This window comes from Staurois parvus, unplaced genomic scaffold (assembly GCF_062004578.1).
Source record: "Staurois parvus isolate SC_StPar_1 unplaced genomic scaffold, SC_StPar_1.0 ptg000151l, whole genome shotgun sequence".
Lineage (NCBI taxonomy): Eukaryota > Metazoa > Chordata > Amphibia > Anura > Ranidae > Staurois > Staurois parvus.
In genome coordinates, this window is record NW_028317947.1 from 9,722,279 (window position 1) to 9,745,417 (window position 23,139).

General features: G+C 41.9%; 1 long non-coding RNA gene across 1 annotated transcript; it reads left to right on the plus strand.

Moving 5' to 3' along the window:
* The first annotated feature begins 1,612 nt into the window (after window positions 1–1,612).
* Window positions 1,613–19,809, plus strand: LOC149464424 (uncharacterized). Its single transcript, XR_016312377.1, has 3 exons — window positions 1,613–1,733; window positions 10,038–10,115; window positions 19,484–19,809. It is a non-coding gene; the product is annotated as an uncharacterized LOC149464424 (long non-coding RNA).
* Window positions 19,810–23,139: the final 3,330 nt, after the last annotated feature.

Here is a 23,139-nt window from a genome sequence, read left to right on the forward strand (position 1 = left end):
CCCCGCGAAAATCGAGTGCAGGACCAGCAGGTAAGTGGCTGCAGCAGCACCATACGAGAACAGGGTCAGCAAGTGTCAGTGGGAGGAATAGTGCCTCATCATTGGTGTCACTGATACCAATGATGGAGCACTATTCCTCCCACTGATACCAATGATGGGGCACTATTCCTCCCACTGACACCAACGATGGGGCACTATTCCCCCCACTGATACCAATGATGGGGCACTATTCCCCCCACTGATACTAATGATGGGGCACTATTCCTGCCACTGATACCAATGATGGGGCACTATTCCCTCCACTGATACTAATGATGGGGCACTATTCCTCCCACTGACACCAATGATGGGGCACTATTCCTCCCACTGATACCAATGATGGGGCACTATTCCTGCCACTGATACCAATGATGGGGCACTATTCCTCCCACTGATACTAATGATGGGGCACTATTCCTTCCACTGATACCAATGATGGGGCACTATTCCTGCCACTGATACCAATGATGGGGCACTATTCCCCCCACTGATACTAATGATGGGGCACTATTCCTCCTACTGACACCAATGATGGGGCACTATTCCTCCCACTGATACTAATGATGGGGCACTATTCCTTCCACTGATACTAATGATGGGGCACTATTCCTGCCACTGATACCAATGATGGGGCACTATTCCCCCCACTGATACTAATGATGGGGCACTATTCCTCCTACTGACACCAATGATGGGGCACTATTCCTCCCACTGATGCCAATGATGGGGCACTATTCCTCCCACTGATGCCAATGATGGGGCACTATTCCTCCCACTGATACCAATGATGGGGCACTATTCCTCCCACTGGTGTGCATTGGAAGAGGGGTAGTCTTATACGGCGAGTATAGCTCAAACACTAAATTTTAGCAGGAAAAGTAGGGGGGTCGTCTTATACGCCCAGTCGTCTTATACGCCGGCAAATACGGTATATACAAATATGCAGTGCTGAGAAAAGGAAAAATTAAAGTGACTGGTGCGAGCGCTTTATAGTGCTATATGTGATAATGAGTATAACGTGAATTGTACAATGATGACATATCAGCAAGTGAAAATAAATAAATATAATAAATATGAATATAAAGTGACTTGAGTGATTTGTTGAATTATTGACATACAACAGCAAAATACATAAAGTCCAACATTCAGGTGATCCGTGTCGAAACTGATAATGTGATTGCACTCACCAGAAGCGCAAAAGTAAAGCGCTTGTGTGTATATATTATCCCTTTGTGGTCATCTGGGTAGGTAAGGATGGTGGAATAAGTTAAGGATAAGTTTTCTTTTCACTTAAAAGACCGCCACCCCCCTCCCCCTAGTCCCCTAAATTATCCTATGCATAAATACTGCCACCCAGGTGTTTACTAACCTCCTGCAGACTTCCTGGTTGTTTAAACCCTGGCAAAAAACAAATCTACAAATTTAGGGTGGCACTTGTCACACTTATGCCATAACGTCCCATTATATATTACCAGTTCAATTAACAAAAAAACAACTGGCTCCTAACTTTTTTAGCTGGCTCTTAGACTTTGTGGTATATTGTCTTATCTGTCTTTTTGGATCTCTCCTATGTAGGCTGCACCAGACCACGGAGGAAAACATTTGGCGAGCACTGTCACCTAATAGAAGATGGTAAAGAAAAGCACAGTGTGCCCCACTTCGAATTTCATCTAAAGTCCACCCAAGGTTTAAAGGTACGTTTGATTGAGGGTATGCCGAGGGAACTCCTCGAGGCAGTGCGCTTCCATAGACAGAGGGAGACCTTCTGGATATACAACCTTGACACTCGCTCTCCTGGTGGTCTCAATCAGGAGCTACCATTCTCTAAACCCTTACTGAATACCTTGTAGGAACGCTATTTAATCAGAGTCTAGCATCAGTCAAGTCAATTAAACTCCTGGGATATTGATCTAGTCAGTTAAGTAGCAGAGGGGGTTGTTTCAGCTGCTTTGGTGTTAATGAAATTAACAACAGGTGCACTAGATGGGCAACAATGAGATGACCCCCAAAACAGAAATGGTTTTACAGGTAGAGGCCACTGACATTTTTTTTCCCTACTCATCTTTTCTGACTCATCTTTTCTAGTTCTAGTTTTGTATTTGGCTAGGGTCAGTGTCACTACTGGTAGCATGAGGCAATACCTGGACCCTACAGAGGTTGCACAGGCAGTCCAACTCCTCCAGGATGGCACATCAATAGGTCTGCTGTGTCTCACAATCTTGAGAGCATGAAGGAGATTCCAGTAGACAGGCTCAACTCTAGGAGAGCTGGACAGGGCCGTAGAAGGTTCTTAACCCATCAGCAGGGCCATTATCTGCTCCTTTGTGCAAGGAGGAACAGGATGAGCACTGCCAGAGCCCTACAAAATGACCTTCAGCAGACCACTGGTGTGAATGTCTCTGACCAAACAATCAGAAACATAGTTCATGAGGGTGGCCTGAGGGCCTGATGTCCTCTAGTGTGCCCTGTGCTCACTGCCGGCACCATAGCGCTCGATTGGCATTTGCCATTGAACACCAGAATTGGCAGGTCTGCCACTGGCGCCCTCTGCTTTTTACAGATGGGAGCAGGTTCACCCTGAGCACATGTGACAGACGTGAAAGGGTTTGGAGAATGGTATGCTGCCTGTAACATCAGCATGACCGTTTTGGTTGTGGGTCAGTGTTGGCTGGGGAGACATATTCATGGAGGGACGCACAGATCGCTACAGGCTAGACAATGGTACCCTAACTGCCATTAGGTATCGGGATGAAATCCCTGACCCTTTGTCAAACCCTACGCTGGTGCAGTGGGTCCTGTGTTCCTCCTGGTGCACGAGAATGCCAGGCCTCATGTGTATGCAGGCATTTCCTTGAGGATGAATGAATTGATACTATTGAATGCTCACCTGACCTAAATCCAATAGAACACCTCTGGGATATCATGTTTCGGTCCATCTGACACCGCCAGGTTGCACCTCAGACTGTCCAGGAGCTCAGTGATGCCCTGGTCCAGATTTGGGAGGAAATACCCCAGGATACCATCCGTCATCTCATTAGGCGCATACCCCGAAGTTGTCAGGCATGCATACAAACACATGGGGGCCATACCAACTACTGAGTACCATTTTGAGTTGCTGCAATGAAATCTCAGCAAAATAGACTGGCCTTCTACATAATTTTTTTACTTTGCTTTTCAGGGTGTCTTTAAATTCAGTCCTCCTGTATGTTGATCATTTTCATTTCCATCAAACAATGGGGCATCCTTATGTTCTTAACACATTACCCCGTCCATATCAGTATAGATATCCAGCATGAGATTTTTCCCCATTGAGATCTGATGGGTTTTCAAAGTGTTTCTTTACTTTTTTTGGGCAGTGTATATATACAGTATATTAGAAACAGAGAGTGTATACTGTATATAGCTTTATTTGTGTTACTATTGTATATGACAGTTCTACCTTCTAGATAAACTGATATTAGTGCATCATGTGTTATAATCATGTTTCACATTAATGTCTCAATTAACAATTACTTTATCTGCTATCCTTAATTTACATTTTATTATTGATATCCAGTTATTGTTGCGCTATTAATAAAAAATATGTTAATAGTGCCCACCACCAAGAGGTCTCTATTTCACTACACACGTGGAGGAATATTGTGGACACAGATTCATCATAATTTGAATTTTGTCATCAAAAGACTTTTTCATTGTTGGTGTTTCATGTATTTTGACTTAATAATATTATTGGAAGGAGCACATTTAAACTATAAGTGACTCACTATTAATATATTTTTATAAATAGTGCAACAATATCTGGATATTATTAACTGAGTATTTGTATTGTGTATTTTTTGAGCGCAGCTATTGTTTCACTGTTTGTTTTATGGTTCACAATTTGGATTTTCTTGGCACTCAGCGCAGTTACATAATTTTCACGTTACATTTTATTATTGCTTTTTAGTTACCTGTGTACTTTATCATGCTTTTACATTTATTGGAATTTGTTATAGGTATTGCAATATAAATGAATCTTGCTGAGCTCTGTAGTCCTACGCGGGCAGATCGCTATGCATAGAGGCTTCTCATTCCTGTCTATTTAGCCTGATGAAAGAGCGCGTGCTCTGAAACGCGTTGCTTTGACTCTGGTCACCTCATCCCGCTGACATTTTTAGCCACGTGTGCTCTCCAGCACCATCTTTGAAGTGCCTGGCCGACTTCCCTATACCATTCATGGTGTGGATGCAGACCCTGGCGGCTCCCCAGCAGCTTTCCCAGCACAGTGTCCCGGACCTACTATTATGTGATGAGCCTTAGGACTTAGAGGGGCTTTTTCCCTTTGTTCTTTACTAGATGCCCTTATGCAGGCTCTGCCTGTTTGGTGTGTCCTCTGCACAGGCAGAGGGAGGCATGTGAGTTGTCTGCCAGGTTACCAGCAGACATCCTTTTGCACCACATCCAGTCTGGCCAGGATCTGCAGCAGTTTTTCTTATACAAACTGCTGTGATTTATGTGTTTAGGTATATGTGTTTTGTTTATGGGGTGCACATCACTCATGCCAGCTTCCTGTACCATTATAATTGTGCATTAAGCTTTGTTTTATTCCCCTCAATATTTTATGCAACCTTGTTTGATATATTCAGATTTTTAGAATGGTACAATTGGGCTTTAATCTTCCTAACACATAGCAAGCATTTTTAAAGGCCATAGCATGAAAAATCTTCTCATGCCAGCTTGTCCCTGTGGTAATTACAACATATAGATGGTTGTTATTTGTGTGAGAATTCTTTATGGATCACGGGGCACCCTACACTTACTGTATATGCTGTTACATAATGCTAGAAGTAGTGTATAACAAGTGTGTGCAGGGTTTGTGGTTGTGAAGAGGATGTGGTAAAGGTGTTCCAGCCAGCTATCTTCTGCAAGAACAACAGGTAAGTAAGCCAAGAGTGGTGCAGATCAGTGCCGCACAAAGTCAACAAAAGGGGTTCTTGAGCAAAAATGTTTACCCACCCTCCACCGAACCATAATGATCATTATATTCATAATGATTGTTATTTTCAGCAATGAAATATAAAATGTTCTAGAAAAAAAGACAGTTGCATGCCTGAACACAACAATCACAATAACAGATGACATATGCATTGTAGCTTAGTGAATTCAGTTTTTTTTGTGATATAAAATTATATCAACAGTTAAATGGCCATTTTATTAAAATGTATTTGTTCACACCTCAATATACAGGAAACCCACTGACAGATGCAACTACCTCCACATTCCAGCTTCCACCCCCAACACATGAAACGTGCCATCATACACAGTCAGGCCATTAGATACCACTGAGTATGTTCTGACCCAAGAGACAGAGATAAACATCTCGGGACACTAGCAGACTCCTTCCATAAGAAAGGTTACAAGGACAAAACTATCAACACCAGCATAAACACAGCCTTGAGAACCCGAAGGGAAAATCTACTTCAGTACAAAGAGAAAAAAAACAAACAACCGTGTACCTGTCAGGAATGGACTTGCCAATAGTGGTGGGACTCGCCTGCCTTGTGGGCTGCAGTACCAGGGCTGGCCGGCGGGTGCTCTCAACAACCAGAGGTTCACTTCGGCAATTAGCCATCACCTGGGGCTGATTGCAGGTGGTGTATTTAAGGGATGGCCAGACCTGCAGTCTGTGCCTTGGTGTGTGTTTTTCCATGGGCCCCTGTATCTTGTAACCTGCATTCCTGTTCCTGTTCCTGTTTCTGCCTGACTTGTTGCCGACCCTGCCTGATCCTGATTTCTGACTTCTCCTGTTTGATCCCTGGCTTGTGACCCTGACCATTCTCTGCCTGACCCCCTGTACCTACCTGTCCGTTAGTTGCTGTACCCGGCTCGGGACCTGACTACTCTCCGCCTGCTCCTCCTGTACCTACCTGCCCGATAGTTATCGACCCGGCCTGCCTGACTACGTTGTGCTCTATATGTGTATGTACCTGTGTATCTATATCAGTTTAGGTTTGGGTTTGTTTCACCTTGTTGTATGTATTTGTGTTAGCTTGGGGTTTGGTGCACTGCGTTTATATTTGTATTGTTAGTCTTAATAAATTGTCTTATTTATACCATATCTGAAGCCTGCGTTTCCCTGTGTCAGTACACACACTTCTGGTCACACCCCCATCCCTGACAGTACCTCTAGTAACCACATACAACCCAGCACTAGAAGGAATAAGAAAAATAATCAAAGATTTACAACCCATCATAACAGAGGATGGAACTCTGAAAGAAATATTCCAGCAACCCCCAATACTGGCTTTCAGACAACCCCCCAACCTCAGAAATAAACTAATCAGTAGGAAACTTCCTTCTGATTATGTCACAAATAATGGAAGCACACCCTGCAATAAGAAACGCTGCAAGCTGTGCAACCAAATCAATCCATCAAAAAGTGTCAGACACTCAAAAGGAATCTTCAATATTTCCGGATCATACAGCTGCACCTCCAGTAATGTTGTGTATCTTATCCAGTGCAGAAAATGCAGCAAAGGATCTTATGTTGGCGAAACAGGACAGAAGTTGCAAACAAGGATGAATTTGCACAGACATACCATCAAGGAACATAAAGAAGATGACCTCTGCACACCTGTAGTACACCATTTCACACAACCAGGCCACACAATGGGAGACCTCAATGTTTTAGTTCTGAAAGGAAAATTCAAATCCATTCAGGAAAGAAAAACATTTGAACTAAGAATAATAATTCTATTTGACACAAGAGATAACGGCCTTAACTTGGACATGGGATTCCTCAACCATTATGCGACAGTTTTATGACTATCTATTAGCTGAAGCTTGACCCCCTCTGTGTGAGTGTAGTACCCCCCCCCCCTCGCTTTTGATGTATCTTATCTGTAGATTTTTTTTTTTTTTCAATCCCTTCTAACATTCTGCTTAAACTTTGTGATTTGTAATAGTACTGTTTGGACTTTGAAGAAGGGGACATACCCCGAAAGCTTGTCCTCAAAATTGTATGTTAGTGCAAATAAAAAATGTATCACGGACAGTACTCAATTGTTTCTGTTGCAAATGCACTAATACGGCTACAATCACCTCAAGCATTCCTAGCAGAAAATTTCTGAGATATTTCTGACATAAAATAATGAATGGATTTAAAATAACTTGTCTACTTTAGCGAACTAATCTTTACACTATATGTAATAATTGCACTGCAACAACAAATCACATCATACCATAGCAGCAGCACATTATACTGCTCTTACACCAAATTACGTATATGGTTACAAGCAGGGGCGGACTGACAACTCAGCGCCCGAGTGCTCGAATGGTCTTTCCGCCCCTGGTTACAAGCGAATATCACACTATAGCAAATTGCATCAATTAGCTACAGAATTATATCACATCACAGCAGCACATTATCACCCTGCACAGACATACAATATCCATCCTAGATTGGAAGCTCCAAGGAGCAGGGTCCTCCTATCCCTCTTGTATTGAACTGTATTGTTGCTGTATTGTCTCCCGTTATATTGTAAAGTGCTGAGCAAACTGTTGGTGCTATATAAATCCTGTATAATAATAATATCAGGCCACATTGGTACATTATATCACCCTGCAACCCCATATAAAGCTGCAAAAGCAATTTATATTAACTTGGAACACATGACAGCAGCTCACCCTCAATTTCCCAACTTGCAGCCCTTCTCATAATTATCTATTACTGGATCCCATTATGTGTAGCCCTCTTATATTCATTCACCACCAGCTTCCTCATATGCAGTCCCTGCAAACCTCCTGTTATGGAGCCCAAATTGTAGCCAGCAAGTCTGGCAGATGCCCCTGGAAGTTGGAAATCACTGATGTAGACATTGCTGCTCTAGTGATCTTCTCTACCTTCTGGGTTCCATGCTGAGCGGCTGCTCTTCTGCATTGTTAACACAGGAAGGTGGCCACTTTGCACAAGCGCCATTTGGAGAATGCTTTGCTTTTTCTCAATGAACGCAAAGCTTTTTCTGATTGGACGAGATGGAAAGACAGGGTGGTAACAACCTGAGTTCACTAAGCAGTAGCGCAGCTGCTCTACATGAAACCTGGAAGCTAGAGATCACTGGAGTAGTGGTATCAACTAGAGTAGTTTCCAGCTTCTAGAAAGATCCCATAAATATGGTATATGCATAGTTACATTGGTCCAAGCTGGACCAATGTAACTATGTACACAAAATGCTGTACCTAGAATTCTTTCAAAACAGCCCTCTCCCACAAATTATGGTCATTGTAGAATTCTCTTTTACATTGGTTGGCAGTGTAAATGCTCCTGTCATATCGGTGGTTATATTGAGAGTTCTCTGACTTGGAACAAATGTGCATGTCAGCGACTCAAAGTGATACTAAAAGCTATATATTTTTAATTAATTAAAGAGAGTTAATATTTAGTGCTCTGTGCAGTGATATTGCATAGAAATGTAATTTTCCTCCACTTTTGGCAGTGTCGTGCCAGCTCTGTCCGCTTCTCCTTCTTTCGGAGTATCTGCTGAAGCAAGCTAAGTGCCGAGAAGCCACCTGTTCATGCGTGCTCATGTGCCAAGCTGTGCGAATTCAAAGATATGCACGGTGTGCCAGTAAGCCGTGCCCCCGTTCCCTGGTCACAGGACATTGACTGACAGCAGCAGGAGCCTATGGCTTTGCTGCCCCTAGTTTCTCCTGTGATAGCAGGAAATGAGAATGGTGCTGGAGCTAAACACCGCTGGAGCAGTGAGATGAGTCATGACTGATGGACATGCAGAATATCGAGGCTAACACTTACCCCCTAATCCATAAAACCACCACCACCCTTCAACCTCCCCCACCTAAATAAACACGCGACTCTCTTTATGGTGTAAAACTGGCCATAGCAGCCATTTATTTAACATAACTCTAACATAACACTTCTTACAATACACTCAAATAATAACTGACAGTAATGATCCCAACCGAGTCCAAGGTCTTCGAAGGCACCATTACGCACATCAAAAACTCGGCTGTATCTGACACCCAATGAAAAGGTCTCCAGCCGTTACTACACCAACTCGGGGACAATACTTCAGTTACGTAGTCCCAGATACAGCCAATGAACTCCCACATTACCAACGTGACCTTATAATTGGGATACTTACGATGGGCCCAACCCATAATCCACCAATATGTCACTCCAGCACCGCCTTCAAAGACCCATAGACCCCTGCCGGCTGCCATGACAAAACAAACAAACACCTCAGGACACAAATGCCGTTCCAGACAAGAAACAAACTCAAAGAACCCACACAAGACAAACAGGACAAACACAAAGAACAAACCATGACCAAAATAGCAAAACAAAAACACGAAACAGCTCCAGGGAGGGAGGGCAGGAGAAACCACCCCCGTGCTGACACAAGCTCCGACTGACCTCCGACAAGACCAAACCCACCTCCTAATCCTGGCAAGACCACCCCTCAAGTTTGCGTACTCCAATCAAGTGAGTAACCACCCCCTTACCTCCTGCATATACTCCCACCCAAATACACGCTCCGCCTCGTCTGCACGCCCCCTTCATGCTGGCCCTCCCTTTTAGCTTTGCTCAGTCCAAGCCCTGACTGGTAAGTGTTTAGGGATGGGGGAAGTTAGGACAAGTAATGGGGTTTTTTTTTTTACCTTGATACAGAGAATGCATTAGGTAAAAAACATTTAGAGCAAAAAAACTCTTGAAGCAAGAGGGGTGAGTATGACAGCCACGCAAATAGCATTTTTTAGAAGGAATCCGCATTGGCAGGCCCCATATTTCTTTCATGACAAGTTACCATTGATGTGTCTTCTATTTGTTCTGCCTTTGATCAGTTTGAAGGGAGAAGTGCTCGTTTCCAGTTTATGGGTGTGATATTGCAAGATGTGTAAGAATGGTACCCTTCGATGAATCCGATCTATATATGGCAGTTTGATGTGTATTTTTTTGTTTTATGAAAATATGTACCTTACAAGTTTTTCTTCTTTTGTAGCACAGAACAATCTTCTTAGAACAGAAGGTGTTCCAAAGTGAGGGAATCCTTGTCTGTCACTAGAACTTTACATAACTGGTAAGTCGGAGTCCACTTCTACACTACTATGTTACAAATTTTTTGTGATATAATTGCACGGTCATGCAATGCTGTACATAAATTACATTTAATTTTTTCCCCACAAATAGAGCATACTTTTGGTTGTATTTGATCACCTCTGTGTTTTTTATTTTTTGTGCTATGAACTGACAATTTTGAAAAAAACCCCGCAATATTTTTGACTTTTTGCTATAAAACACATCCAATGAAAAAATAACATTTCTTCATAAATTTAGGCCACAATGTATTCTGCTACATGTCTTTGGTAAAAAAAATCCCAATAGGTGTATATGGATTGGTTTATGTGAAGGTTATAGTGTCTACAAATGGCGGTTTATATACTGCTATTTTTATTTTTTACTTTTACTAGTAAGGGTGACGATCAGCGTCTTATAATGGGACTGCAGCGGGCATTCTGACACTGACACTGGGTGGGAACTAACTAACTAACTGCAACTGACATCTCCAATGACATTAATGCAGTGATCAGTGGTAATAAAAAGCACTGACACTGTACTAATTACACTAGGCAGGAAGGGGTTAACATCTGGGGTGATCAAAGAGTTCACAGTGTGCTGTTTTGTGCTTACTGTGTGCTGTTTTACTAGGGGACGTGCTGCTTTCTATCTCTCCGGTTTGCAGTGAGATAGAATGCAGCACTGCCCTGCTGACAGTAGAGACCTGTGTTGTACACACACAGATTTCTCCCCTGTCAGTTTCTCTGACGATCACTGAGTCCCGACAATGAGTCTCTGGCCGTGACCCGGTTGTTGACATCTCCAGGAGCCAATGACAGAGCAGGTTTGGCAGTGCGCGCACCCCCTACACGGAAATGCAAAATCACGTATTTATGCGTGATTTCGCACAGTGTGGCCTCTCTGTAGCAGTATATCTGCTATAGGGCAGTCTTTAAATGGTTAATCCTTATGCTGCTAGCATCAGTGAATAGATAGCAAAGTTTATCAAATTTACTCGTTTTAAACTATTTTGCTTACTTTCTTCAGTTACTTCTTGGTTTCTTGTTTAGGCAAATTATGTCATACATTCCAGGAGTCTTCTAGAGGGGAGGAAGGGTTTTCTCAGCTAAGCAAACCCTCATTCTTTTATAAATGAACTAAGGGCAGATGGGTATCCAGGAAGTCAATGCTACATGAATTATTTGCCCTTTTTCAAGATGGCCACAGCGAGAAATGCTGTGGGGTTTTTTTCAAAGTGATTTCTCAGCAAAATAAAGCATGGAGACATAGATGGATGAATGGGGTTTGCGTTGTATATTAAAAATGTATTAAATATCAATTTTGCTTTGTGGTGCTCAGATGCAGTGTAGTTCCACTTTACGTTTTTCTAGTCCTTTACTGATTTTCATCAGGCACAAGAGTACATTCAATATAATGTTATTACATATTATTACTGTCTTGTTTATTATACCCCTCCTTTTATTTTGCATAAATTGGGGAGAAACCGTTTAATACAGTTGTGTTCTCCCTGTCATCAATTTCCCTGATAATCTTTTATGGCAAGTATGTTCTGACCCCATTTTTTATCCTATTAATAGGATTTTTTTTTTCACTTTCACCCTTGCTGATCATGGTAAACAGGACAAATAGAGGGGGTGAATTTCCCTAATGGGGGTAACAGTAATAAACACTTGACAGGTGTTCTAATCACACATATTTTTGGTAAATAGAAAAGATGATGTTGCATGGAGTAAATGGATACCAAACATGTCAACATTTAAAATTGCACATGCCTGTGAAATGGCTAGAAACAGTACCCAAAATTACCCATAGATAATGCTTTAAGCTTTTACAGGTTATCAGTTTAGAGTTAAATATGAGCTCTTGTGGCAGAATTATTTCTCTCTCTGACGTTTGCAGCGACACCTCACTTGTGGTGCAGTCACCATTTACTTATGTGTGGGACCTACGTGTGCTATGGCATTTGCACGCAAACACGATGGAGATGGTTTAAAATTTCTTTAACCACTTGCCTACTGGACACTTATACCCCCTTCGTTCCCAGGCCAATTTTCAGCTTGCAGCGCTGTCGCACTTTAATAATTGCTCGGTCATGCAATATTGTACCCATATGAAATTTTTATCATTTTTTGTCTCACAAATACTACTTTCTTTTAGTGGTATTTAATCACCACTGGGTGTTTTATTTTTTGCACTATAAACAAAAAAAGAGCAAAAAAAAAAAGTTTTTCTTTGTTTCTATTATAAAATTTAGCAAACAGGTAATTTTTCTCCTCCTTTGATGTGCGTTGATGAGGCTGCACTGATAGGCAGCACTGATGGGCACTGATGAGGTGGCATGGATAGGCAGTACTGATGTGCGCTGATAGGCAGCACTGATGATGCTGCACTAATATACAGCAATGAGGGGCACTGATAGGCGGCACCAATGGGCAGTACTGACTAATGGCACTGCTGGGGGGCACTGCTGGGCACTGATCTTCACTGCCCTGATGATCAGTGCCGATCTGTTCTCTGACAATTGCCGGTGATTGGCAGTACTTTTCTCACACTGTGACAGCGTGAGGAAAGTGTAGCCGATAACCAGCAACTGTATTTACCCGGTGATCTGCTGTGTCATTGGACACAGCTGATCACGTGGTAGAAGACCGCTGTGATTGGCATTTTACCACATCACGTGATCAGCTGTGACCGTTGGACACCGCGATCGCGGAGATCACCGGGTGTGCGCCGCTGGGGGCGTGTGGGAGGGCACGTTCTGGGAGGACATCATATGATGCCCTTCCAGAACTGAACAGCCGTGCTGTAGCCATTATTCGGCTATAGTGCAGTTGCCAAGTGGTTAATATTATTAAAATTTTTTAAATATTTTTAAATAAATTTTTATACTCTATATGCTTTTTTTAATTTAACACCGTCCCTTGTAATGGTTTGTGGCATTGACAGGTCCTTATTGAAAGAGCAGGAGAGGTCTATGACCCCTGGTCCCTCCTCTGCCCTCCAAGGCAGCTTGTCTTTAGCTGGGGTATCCCTAGCTAAATGTAGTGTCCTTTGCAGCTAGGCTGTTTTCTAACTTTGGTTATATTCTCTGGTTTGTTAGGTTTTTTTGAGTACAGGACATTAATTATTTCTGTCTGCTGGTGAGTTGTTCCCAGTAGTTTGAGAAGTAACAATGTATATCTGTCTGCTTAGCCAGTCAGTGAGTTTTTTTTTATTAAATGATGTGAGCTAAGGGGAAATATTTGGAGCAACCAAAATAAAAGGTCATTTGCCTTAATACCAGGGCCTTAGCCTGGAGAGAATGCCACATTGTGGATGTCTTTTCTTGGGGCCTGGCCTTAACTAGTGGCCTGAGCCAAGTCCAAAGAAATCTAAGCCAGCCTAAGTTTGGGCCTAGAGAATGAAGATGAATGCTATCTGTGTGGAGCATCTTTGGAGGAGTCTGCTAAGCTGAAGAATGTCCACAACAGCTTGGGGGAAGCTGGTGCTGGATGAACATGGCATGGAGACCTCATTACTCAGCTCATTAAAGTTGTTCTTAATCCCCCTATGTTTTTCCCCCGTTACCTGTATTGATGTGTTCTCTTTATAATACATACTCACCTGCCTAGCAAATCCAGTGCTGTCCCACTACAATTTGCTGTTCGGGTGACATAGGTTGGGTTCTGTGCCTCTATCTTGGTCCTCTTTAGCTTGCAGTCTCTATTAGGTTCAAACAGCAATTTTCTGGATTTAAGGACATCACAGCTGGCGCATCACGCCTTGTGACAAGCCGAGTGCCGGCCTGTGTTCCCATGCTCCAGCGGCTTCCCTTGTGGGTGCCTTGGTGTGCACCTTGAACCTCCTACCACAGGAGCTGCCATTCCCCATTATTACACCCCAGGCATGCCTTACCATCTCCAGGTGTCAGTCACCGCATCACCAGCACGCCACTTCCATCTTTGGACAAGTAAGCAACCTATTCTGGATGTCACTCAGACACGACTCTATATTGTCATACTGTGAGCCTTTATGAGCCTGCAGTGCCTTTTCATATATAGCACTATGTATGGAGACTATACAAGTTTACATTAAAAGCATTATGTGGTTTTAAGAAGAAAATGCATTACGAGAGTATAACTTTATCAGTTACTTAATCAGCACTGTGACATTGCAATTTATAGAAGTACCTCCGAGTGCCTACAATCAGGATCAACTGATGACACACCAGGCACACACTCCGGCCGCTTTGTGTGTCTGTTCCTGCAGCCTCCTGAGAGATGTGATGTAAACAAATTAGCAGGCTGCAGGAAGCGACACATTATTCTGGCCTAGGCGGTACTTCTGTTTAGAGCAGAATGCACCAAGAGATGAATGCCTGGAATAGAGTTCTCACATTCCAGGCATTTCTTCATGGGTACATACTGTACTAGGTACAGCTAGGTGCATTACCCAGCCCTGCACAGCCACAGCAGCTGTCAGCCTCTCGAAGACTTTGACAGGCTGCCCGGCAGCAAGGCTGGACAAAGCACCTGTGCCTTCCACCCTCAACTAAACACCGGAGCCCCATGACCTGGAGCTAAGCTACAATATGGAAGAGCAGCTAAATCTTAAAATAAATAATGAATCATTTTTAATCATGTAATAATAATAGGAATGAAAACTTATTAAATAAAATGTTTAAGCTGTGATCTCATATAGTGGAAAGTCCCACTAGAAATTAGAAATAAATGGAAAGTCCTGAGGTCTTGTGATGTCAGTAAAACCAGCCAGTGTAGCACTCTGCTGAAGGTCAGTGTCCTGAAACTGAAAGTAAAAAAGAACCTGCCCACAATGAGAACAAAATTCCACCACCTTCATTCTAATATAAATACCGTTGTAAAAAAAAAACCTCAAAAAGTATTTGCAATTTTAATTCTTAAATTCACATATCTTTAAAGTATAACTTTTTTTTAGGTTTTGGATAGAGTGGAGAGTGATTAGAACACTTGTTAAGTTTTTACTGTTTGCCATTGTCATTGAGAGTGAAAGTAAAAGAAAATCTAAAATGTTAGGTTGTTAACAGAACAAAAATAGAGCAGGAGTCTTCCAATGGGGAAACTAGTTTTGGCGACAAGCAGAGATTCTGTCACTTTGTTGGGAATTCCTTTCACTTCCTGTTTTGGCTATGTGACAGAAAATGAAAGGAAATCTCCCAAATGTGAAACAGATGGTAAAAATAACTGTCAGAGGTTATACACCTACTCTACTTATAAAAAAAAAATGTCCTGCTCAATTTTTTTAATTTAGCAAATGAAAACCAGCATTTTCATACATTCTGAAACAAAAAAGTGTGTGTAATATCAGCCTATAGATTCAAATCCTGTGGCACAAAGTAATTCAGCCTCGAAAGTCACTTATAATCATTACTGAGTAGAAAGCGCACAAAGAAACCATAATAAAGCATTTTACATGTAGGAGTTTCAAAGTCTTTCAACTTCAAAAAGACCCTTGATACTAGAAGTATACAATCACAGAGTAAGTGCATCAACCTATCACCATAAAGCATTGGCTAATATTAATTGTATAAAAGTGAAATGCATTAATCCACCCACAAGCATCGGGGATGGACAGGTATATCCGCAACCACAGAAAATGTTTCAGGTAGAGAGCCCAGAAACCATGGCTGCCGATAGGGATGATGGAGAAGCACACCGCTGTCATTGTCAAGTGACCCAGGGTGCACATGAAAAGCTAAAGAAAGCTCATCTTCTTCTTGATTTTGTCACAGTGATGCTTTGTGGACTGCAGGTTTCAAGGGTACATTACCTTTGTGAAGCAATCAGATTGGGTCCTCTTCCACTGCTTCTCGTATGGTCCTCCATAAGTCCCATTGCTGGCCATGGCTTGATAAGCTCTTCACCTGGAACTTCCTTTATGGTCTCTGATATGCATGTCCCTCACCTGGGGTGTGTTCTTTACCACATTTTTATTGTATAGAAATAAATATCCTGGGTTTTTTTGTACTAAATCAGATTGTTTCCTCTGTTTTGGATCTTCTCATGCTTATTATCTGCAAAGAAAGGGATATGGCTGTGTTAGTCGAGCTGAACAGAATGTTCTGGATCTTCTCTACAGCCCCTTAACCTTGCCCTCAGATGGTAAGAACCCCAGTCAAGGTGGCTCTAAATGCTTCACAATATTGATACAAAATAGAAGATGAACATGGTCTGTAATTAGCCTAAACATGGGGAGGGTAAAGGTGAATTTATGACTATGTACTGTGACATTCTGTGGCTGTAGGGCAGGGTGAAGGAAACTGTTCTTTACGTGTTACCAACACCAGAACTTAAATAGAAAATACAAAATAGTTGATGGACAGGATCAGGTCATAGTTGTGGCTCATGCCAGCAGGAAAAAGCAGCATATGGTTACACTACAGGAAGACAATGAGGTGACCGCAGGACAGAAGGTCATTGTGAATGATATAGAAGGCTACTAGGCAGTTTGGAGATGAAGTGATCGTTCTGTTTAGTAAAAACAGGAACAACATGATACGACACAGGGGTGTAGAAATGTTTTAAAAATCTACTTGTCCTTCATGACAATCTACTTGTCCGGATAAAAAAATAATTTTTTTTTTTAACCAAAACAGTATTTAAATCGGAGGTGATTTTAGTAATGTCTGGGGCTTTTAAAAATAAAAGGGTCTTTATGGCGACTTAAAAGTGTAATATTTTTAACATTGCGCTGTTTATCTCCTCCTCCCCCTGGAATAGATATATTAAAAGGAAGCAAAGAAACAACCAATAGTGTAGTGCTAGTTTAGGCTTCAGGAGCCTTTGAGAAAGCCGACCGGTGCTCAACACTTCAGGTGGGCAGTGACCTCATCACTCTGGGCCAAGCTTAGATGCCATTTTGGAAAGTCAAGTATGCTAATAGCCTGTGACATGCCTCTATGAATTTATAACGTGTGAGCGGAATTTTAACTTTCTTGTGGAAATAAACTGACATTCTGCACTATTGGATGTTTCTTTGCTTCCTTTTAATATAACTATTCCTGGGAGATGAGTAATGACCAGTGCAGATAACCCTTCTTTTGCAGTGGGGTCCATGATATAAGGTGAGGATATACCCATGAGGTGTGGTGAAGGGCATGGTGATGAAGAAAGTCATATTGTACAGCGCTGAGCAAACCCTTTGGTGCGCTATAAATACTGTATAATAATAATATTATTGTTAAGACAAGAATTAATATATCAATTGAAGATTGTACGGTGCATGGGACTCTCACATTGGACTATACATTTTCTTTAGTTTTTTTTATGCTTTAAGAGCTATAGTGTGTGTGTGTATACGGTGTGTGATATATATATATATAGAGCACATTCACAAAAGGATACTGAATACTGGGGGATCTGTTTATGATAAAGGGTTATGGTATGAAGTTATATGATATTTAATTTGTTATGTCATATTGTCATATGTCATATTGAAAGCGCTTTACCAGCTAATATTTTATTTATTTTTAGTTGTGAGTACTATTCTATCTTAAAGGTGAATTTATTACTATGTACGATGTCATTCAGTGGCTGAGCGGCAGGATGAGGATGAGGGAAACTTCTATGTGTCATCAGCACCCAAAGAGAGTAGTTGATGGACAGGATCAGGTCATGGTTGTGCTTCATGCCACTAGGAAGAGGCAGCATAGGGTTACACTACAGGATGTTAATGAGGCAAACGCAGGACAAGGGGTCAGTATTAACAACATAACAGGCTACTGGACAGTTGGGGATGAAGTTACCCAAAACAGGAACTACATGATAACAGACAGAAGATATTCAACAACTATTTTCCATTGTTATAGACACAACACATTTATTCAGGAATATGTATAAGTGGTGTTAACCAGGCAGTCACAGAAGGAACTTCCTAAGACTTCAGAAATGTTAGAAGTACCGTTTCTAAAATGGAAATGAGGTCGTGTAAAAAACTGTGATTTTTTTATTGTAATTTTTTTTTCTGGCAAAGCAATTTTTTTATCTGTAGTTATGTTACTGGCTGTATCATCAGCAGTTAGTTATATTGACTGGAAATCTTAGAATCAGGCTAAGAATTTTAACCCATGATTGCGTTGGGTTGAGTTTAGACAGAGTGCTATTTTTATGTGTACATGTATGAAAGTATCCAAGATTTAATAAACTGCACAAAACAGGCGTTTTCTGCTCTACTACAAAGACACAACAGTGTGCACTATGTGCATTTCCTGTGATAACTCGGAGGAGAATAAAATTGGGGTTTCCATGTTTTATTGTGCTTGGGGACCATTTAAGCTCAAGGTTCAACAGAGGTGGCTTATAAAGACAGTCCAGCTTTCTCATTTCTACACAGACTGCAAACGTTTTCCACTAACAGCTTTATCTGGTTGATACTGTGTGACTGGTCATAAACATCTACTTTTATCCAGATCTGATGGCCCCTTTGAGATGGTCAGGAAAAATAGACCCTGCTGGGGTTACCCTGAAAAGATGAGAAGAACCGCTTTTGATATAGGAGGCACAAAGAGATTTTGTTTGACGTTGTTGGACTGTCTTTGTGACCTGGCTAATCCTTTCCTCTTATACCTCTTATGTGTTGGTTGCATTAATTTTTTTTTTTTCAGGCATAAAGCACTTATGCAACTGAGGCTCATACAGCTTAAAACCTGGTATTTAGAGGTGCAAAGGAGGCACAGGTGCAGCATACAGCCCATTGCTAAAACTTGACAAAAACAATGACAGAATGAAGTACTTCTTTAATAGTACGTGGCTGATTGAAGTCCTCTCATTTTAAATTTGTATGTGTTCAGGGACATATGTGTTTAATCAGGGGGTCTCAACCTTTTGAAGCGCAAGGGCCACTTAAGCGATTTGGTAACCAGTCACGGGCAACAATGAAATGAAATGGTTCAGAATTTCAAATGTTTTATTTTGAATAACATAACCAACATTTTCCTCCTGTAGCCGCTGAATGCTGGCGAGAGGAAGAGGAGGAGAAGTGGTTACAGGAGGAAAATGGAGAGGATGGGTTCCCCCGATTCATTCCTCCTGTTCAAATGTAAATCAGAATGTGGCAGGGAGGCCGCATGGGCTTTTTCTGTGGGTTAGCTGTGCTTTGCCATAGATTTCTATTATATCATGCAGGTGTGGGGCACTAAAACTCCTGCGCACTAAAACTCCTGTACTCATAATAGAAGTCTATGGCTCAGTACATCTAACCCTCAGGAAACCTGCAGGTGCACTGCGTTGTACCCACGGATCAGTGTGAAAGCAGGCTAATAGTTGTAAACCCTTTTATAGGTGCTAATATGCCCATTGCGAAAGTGCAGTGTATGTGTTGTTTAATACACTAACCTTTTTTTTTCTCTTCCAGCTTCTGGCATCGCTCTCAAGAAAGGTCCCAGGTAAAGTGCACTTGTTATCGCACCACCTGGGAAAGGAACAGAGGAAGTGTCGGCTTGTGCGATTCCTGCTCTGCGCAGCTACCTGCTTCCTCTTCTGCCTGTTCAGTGCACTCTGATGCTCTGGGATGGTGGGTCAGCAAACTACTTCCCTAGTTTGAAGTCAAGGGCCACATCAGAGGGCTGATTGCGGAATTCCTGGCTTCTTTATTAGACATTTGAAAAGTGAGCGTAGTCATCCAAGATCAGGAACTTTATTTGCGGGAGTACCAGGGGAAAATAAGGAGTAAAAAAGCCTGAAAAGGTAATGAATGCAGCCACCTCAGCTGTGTAATTCTGTTTTTGGGTTTGCATAGTGTATCTATAGGTAAAAATTTTTATTTGATTTTGAACAGAGGAGAAGGGTTGAGTTTTTTATGCTCTGCGCCACCATTGCTGAAATTCACCCCTTTTATTTGTATTGGTTACCATGGTCACTGATAGTGCATAGAAATCAAATCTTTAGAGTTGTTCCCAGATCAAGAGGTAAAGGGTCATCTTCCAATGGAGGCAATCTGTTCTAAGGACAACTGCCTAAGACGGGTATTCCCCTCACTTTGGGAGATTTCTCAAATTCTTGTTGTGAAGGAAACTCTCCAGTTATATGTTGACAGAAAAAAAAATAACCTTGCAAAGTATTACCCCTTTCTCTACCCAACACAAAAACAAAACAAATGGCTACAGGTACATTTTAAAATCACTTTTTCCACAAAATTTATCTGGACCAACACTTGGGTTCCTAATTATCTCCAAGGTTCTATCAGAAAGATCCTTCCACTAAAGTTTGCTCTTCCTTCTTCCCACAAAGCCTATTCCTGCTACCGCATGCTCTGTAATGTAACATAAAGTATGCCAACATGTAAAGTAGAGCTTCATCATAATGGTTGTCATGTGGGTAAAACTGGAAACTCAGGTGCATACAGTTGAAACGTGAAAAATTTGAATATCGTGCAAAAGTTGATTTATTTCAGTAATGCAACTTAAAAGGTGAAACTAATATATGCGATAGACTCATTACATGCAAAGCAAGATAGTTCAAGCCGTGATTTGTCATAATTGTGATGATTATGGCTTACAGCTCATGAAAACCCCAAATCCACAATCTCAGAAAATTTGAATATTGTGAAAAGGTGCAATATTCTCGGCTCAAAGTGTCTCACTCTAATCAGCTAATTAAGCCATAACACATGCAAAGGGTTCCTGAGCCATTAAATGGTCTCTCAGTCTGGTTCAGTAGGAATCACAATCATGGGAAAGACTGCTGACCTGACAGTTGTGCAGAAAACCATCATTGACACCCTCCATAAGGAGGGAAAGCCTCAAAAGGTAATTGCAAAAGAAGTTGGATGTTCCCAAAGTACTGTATCAAAGCACATTAATAGAAAGTTATGTGGAAGGGAAAAGTGTGGAAGAAAAAGGTGCACAAGCAGCAGGGTTGACCACAGCCTGGAGAGGATTGTCAGGAAATGGCCATTCAAAGTGTTGGGGACTTTCACAAGGAGTGGACTGAGGCTGGAGTCAGTGCATCAAGAGCAACCACACACAGACGGATCCTGAACATGGGCTTCAAATGTTGTATTCCTCTTGTCAAGCCACTCCTGAACAGCAAACAACGTCGGAAGCGTTTTACCTGGGCTAAAGAAAAACAGACCTGGTCTGTTGCTCAGTGGTCCAAAGTCCTCTTTTCTGACAAGAGCAACTTTTGAATCTCATTTGGAAACCAAGGACCCCGAGTATGGAGGAAGAATGGAGAGGCACACACTGCAAGATGCTTGAAGTCCAGTGTGAAGTTTCCACAGTCTGTGTTGATTTGGGGAGCCATGTCATCTGCTGGTGTTGGCCCACTGTGCTTCATTAAGTCCAGGGTCAATGCAGCCGTCTAACCAGGAGATTTTGGAGCACTTCATGCTTCCTTCCGCAGACGAGCTTTATGGGGATGCTGACTTCATTTTCCAGCAGGACTTGGCACCTGCCCACACTGCCAAAAGCACCAAAACCTGGTTCAATGACCGTGGGATTACTGTGCTTGATTGACCAGCAAACTCGCCTGACCTGAACCCCATAGAGAATCTATGGGGCATTGCCAAGAGAAAGATGAGAGACATGAGACCGAACAATGCAGAAGAGCTGAAGGCCGCTATTGAAGCATCCTGGTCTTCCATAACACCTCAGCAGTGCCACAGGCTAATAGCTTCCATGCCACGCCGCATTGAGGCAGTAATTGCTGCAAAAGGGGCCCAAACCAAGTACTGAGTACATATGCATGCTTCTACTTTTCAGAGGTCCAATATTGTTCTATGTACAATCCTTGTTTTATTGATTGCATGTAATATTCTAATTTTCTGAGATTGTGGATTTGGGGTTTTCATGAGCTGTAAGCCATAATCATCACAATGATGACAAATCACGGCTTGAACTATCTTGCTTTGCATGTAATGAGTCTATCTCATATATTCGTTTCACTTTTTAAGTTGCATTACTGAAATAAATAAACTTTTGCACGATATTCTAATTTTCCGAGTTTCACCTGTAGATCTCACGACTCAAGATTCCAAGAGATCTAAGAAGCTAGTGGGTGATTGCATTTGTCAGTGTCAGAAAATATTTTTTTAGACCTTTTTTAAAATTTTTTCTTTAATATTTTCTCTCGCATATTTCCCCTGACGCAGTATTTATTAATTATCTCTGAGGCCTTCTCTTTGACTGTGACACATTGTAAATAATGTATGGGCTATTATTAAGCATGTTGTCAGCGCTGATATGACAGAGCCTGGGAGTAGTGCATAGAATAAGCCTTGCTCCCAGCTGTTTGTGGCTGGAACATCTGCAATGATTTATAGCATATCTGACACCACTTAGACTTCCCCATCTTACTGGACTGGAGGTGCGTGGGATATGTAGCACACGCTGCAGAGGGTTTGTTTTCTTAGAATGCCTATTAATGAGAGAGAGTACATGAGAGTTGAAATTAACTCTACACAAGTCAAATTGGACACATAACATAACTCCAATGCAGGAAAATAACAACCCTTTCTGTCTGGAGCAAATAGAAAAGTGTGGGTTTACTTATACACTTACCTCGTATAAACATGTATAAGTGGAAAAACTGAAAGCAACAAGGTCCCAAGGGTACCAACTCCTTAGTATGTTATAGCTTACAAGGTCTTCAAACTGCCCGGGGGCCAGATGTGGCCCTTTGCTTGCCTTTATCCAGCCCTTGGGGCATTATTTCTTCCACTTAAGTATTCCTCCATCTGACACCAACAATGGGGCATAATTACTGTCACTGACACCAACAATACAAGGAACTATTCCTCCCACTGACACCAACAATGGGGCATAATTACTGTCACTGACACCAACAATACAAGGAACTATTCCTCCCACTGACACCAACAATGGGGCATAATTACTGTCACTGACACCAAGGAAGGGGCATTATTGTATTCACTTTTCCATCTACTTACACCAATGATGGGACACTATTCCCCCCACTGATACTAATGATGGGGCACTATTCCTCCTACTGACACCAATGATGAGGTATTGCTTGCTATGGAGGCAAGACATTTTCTACTCCCACTGACCA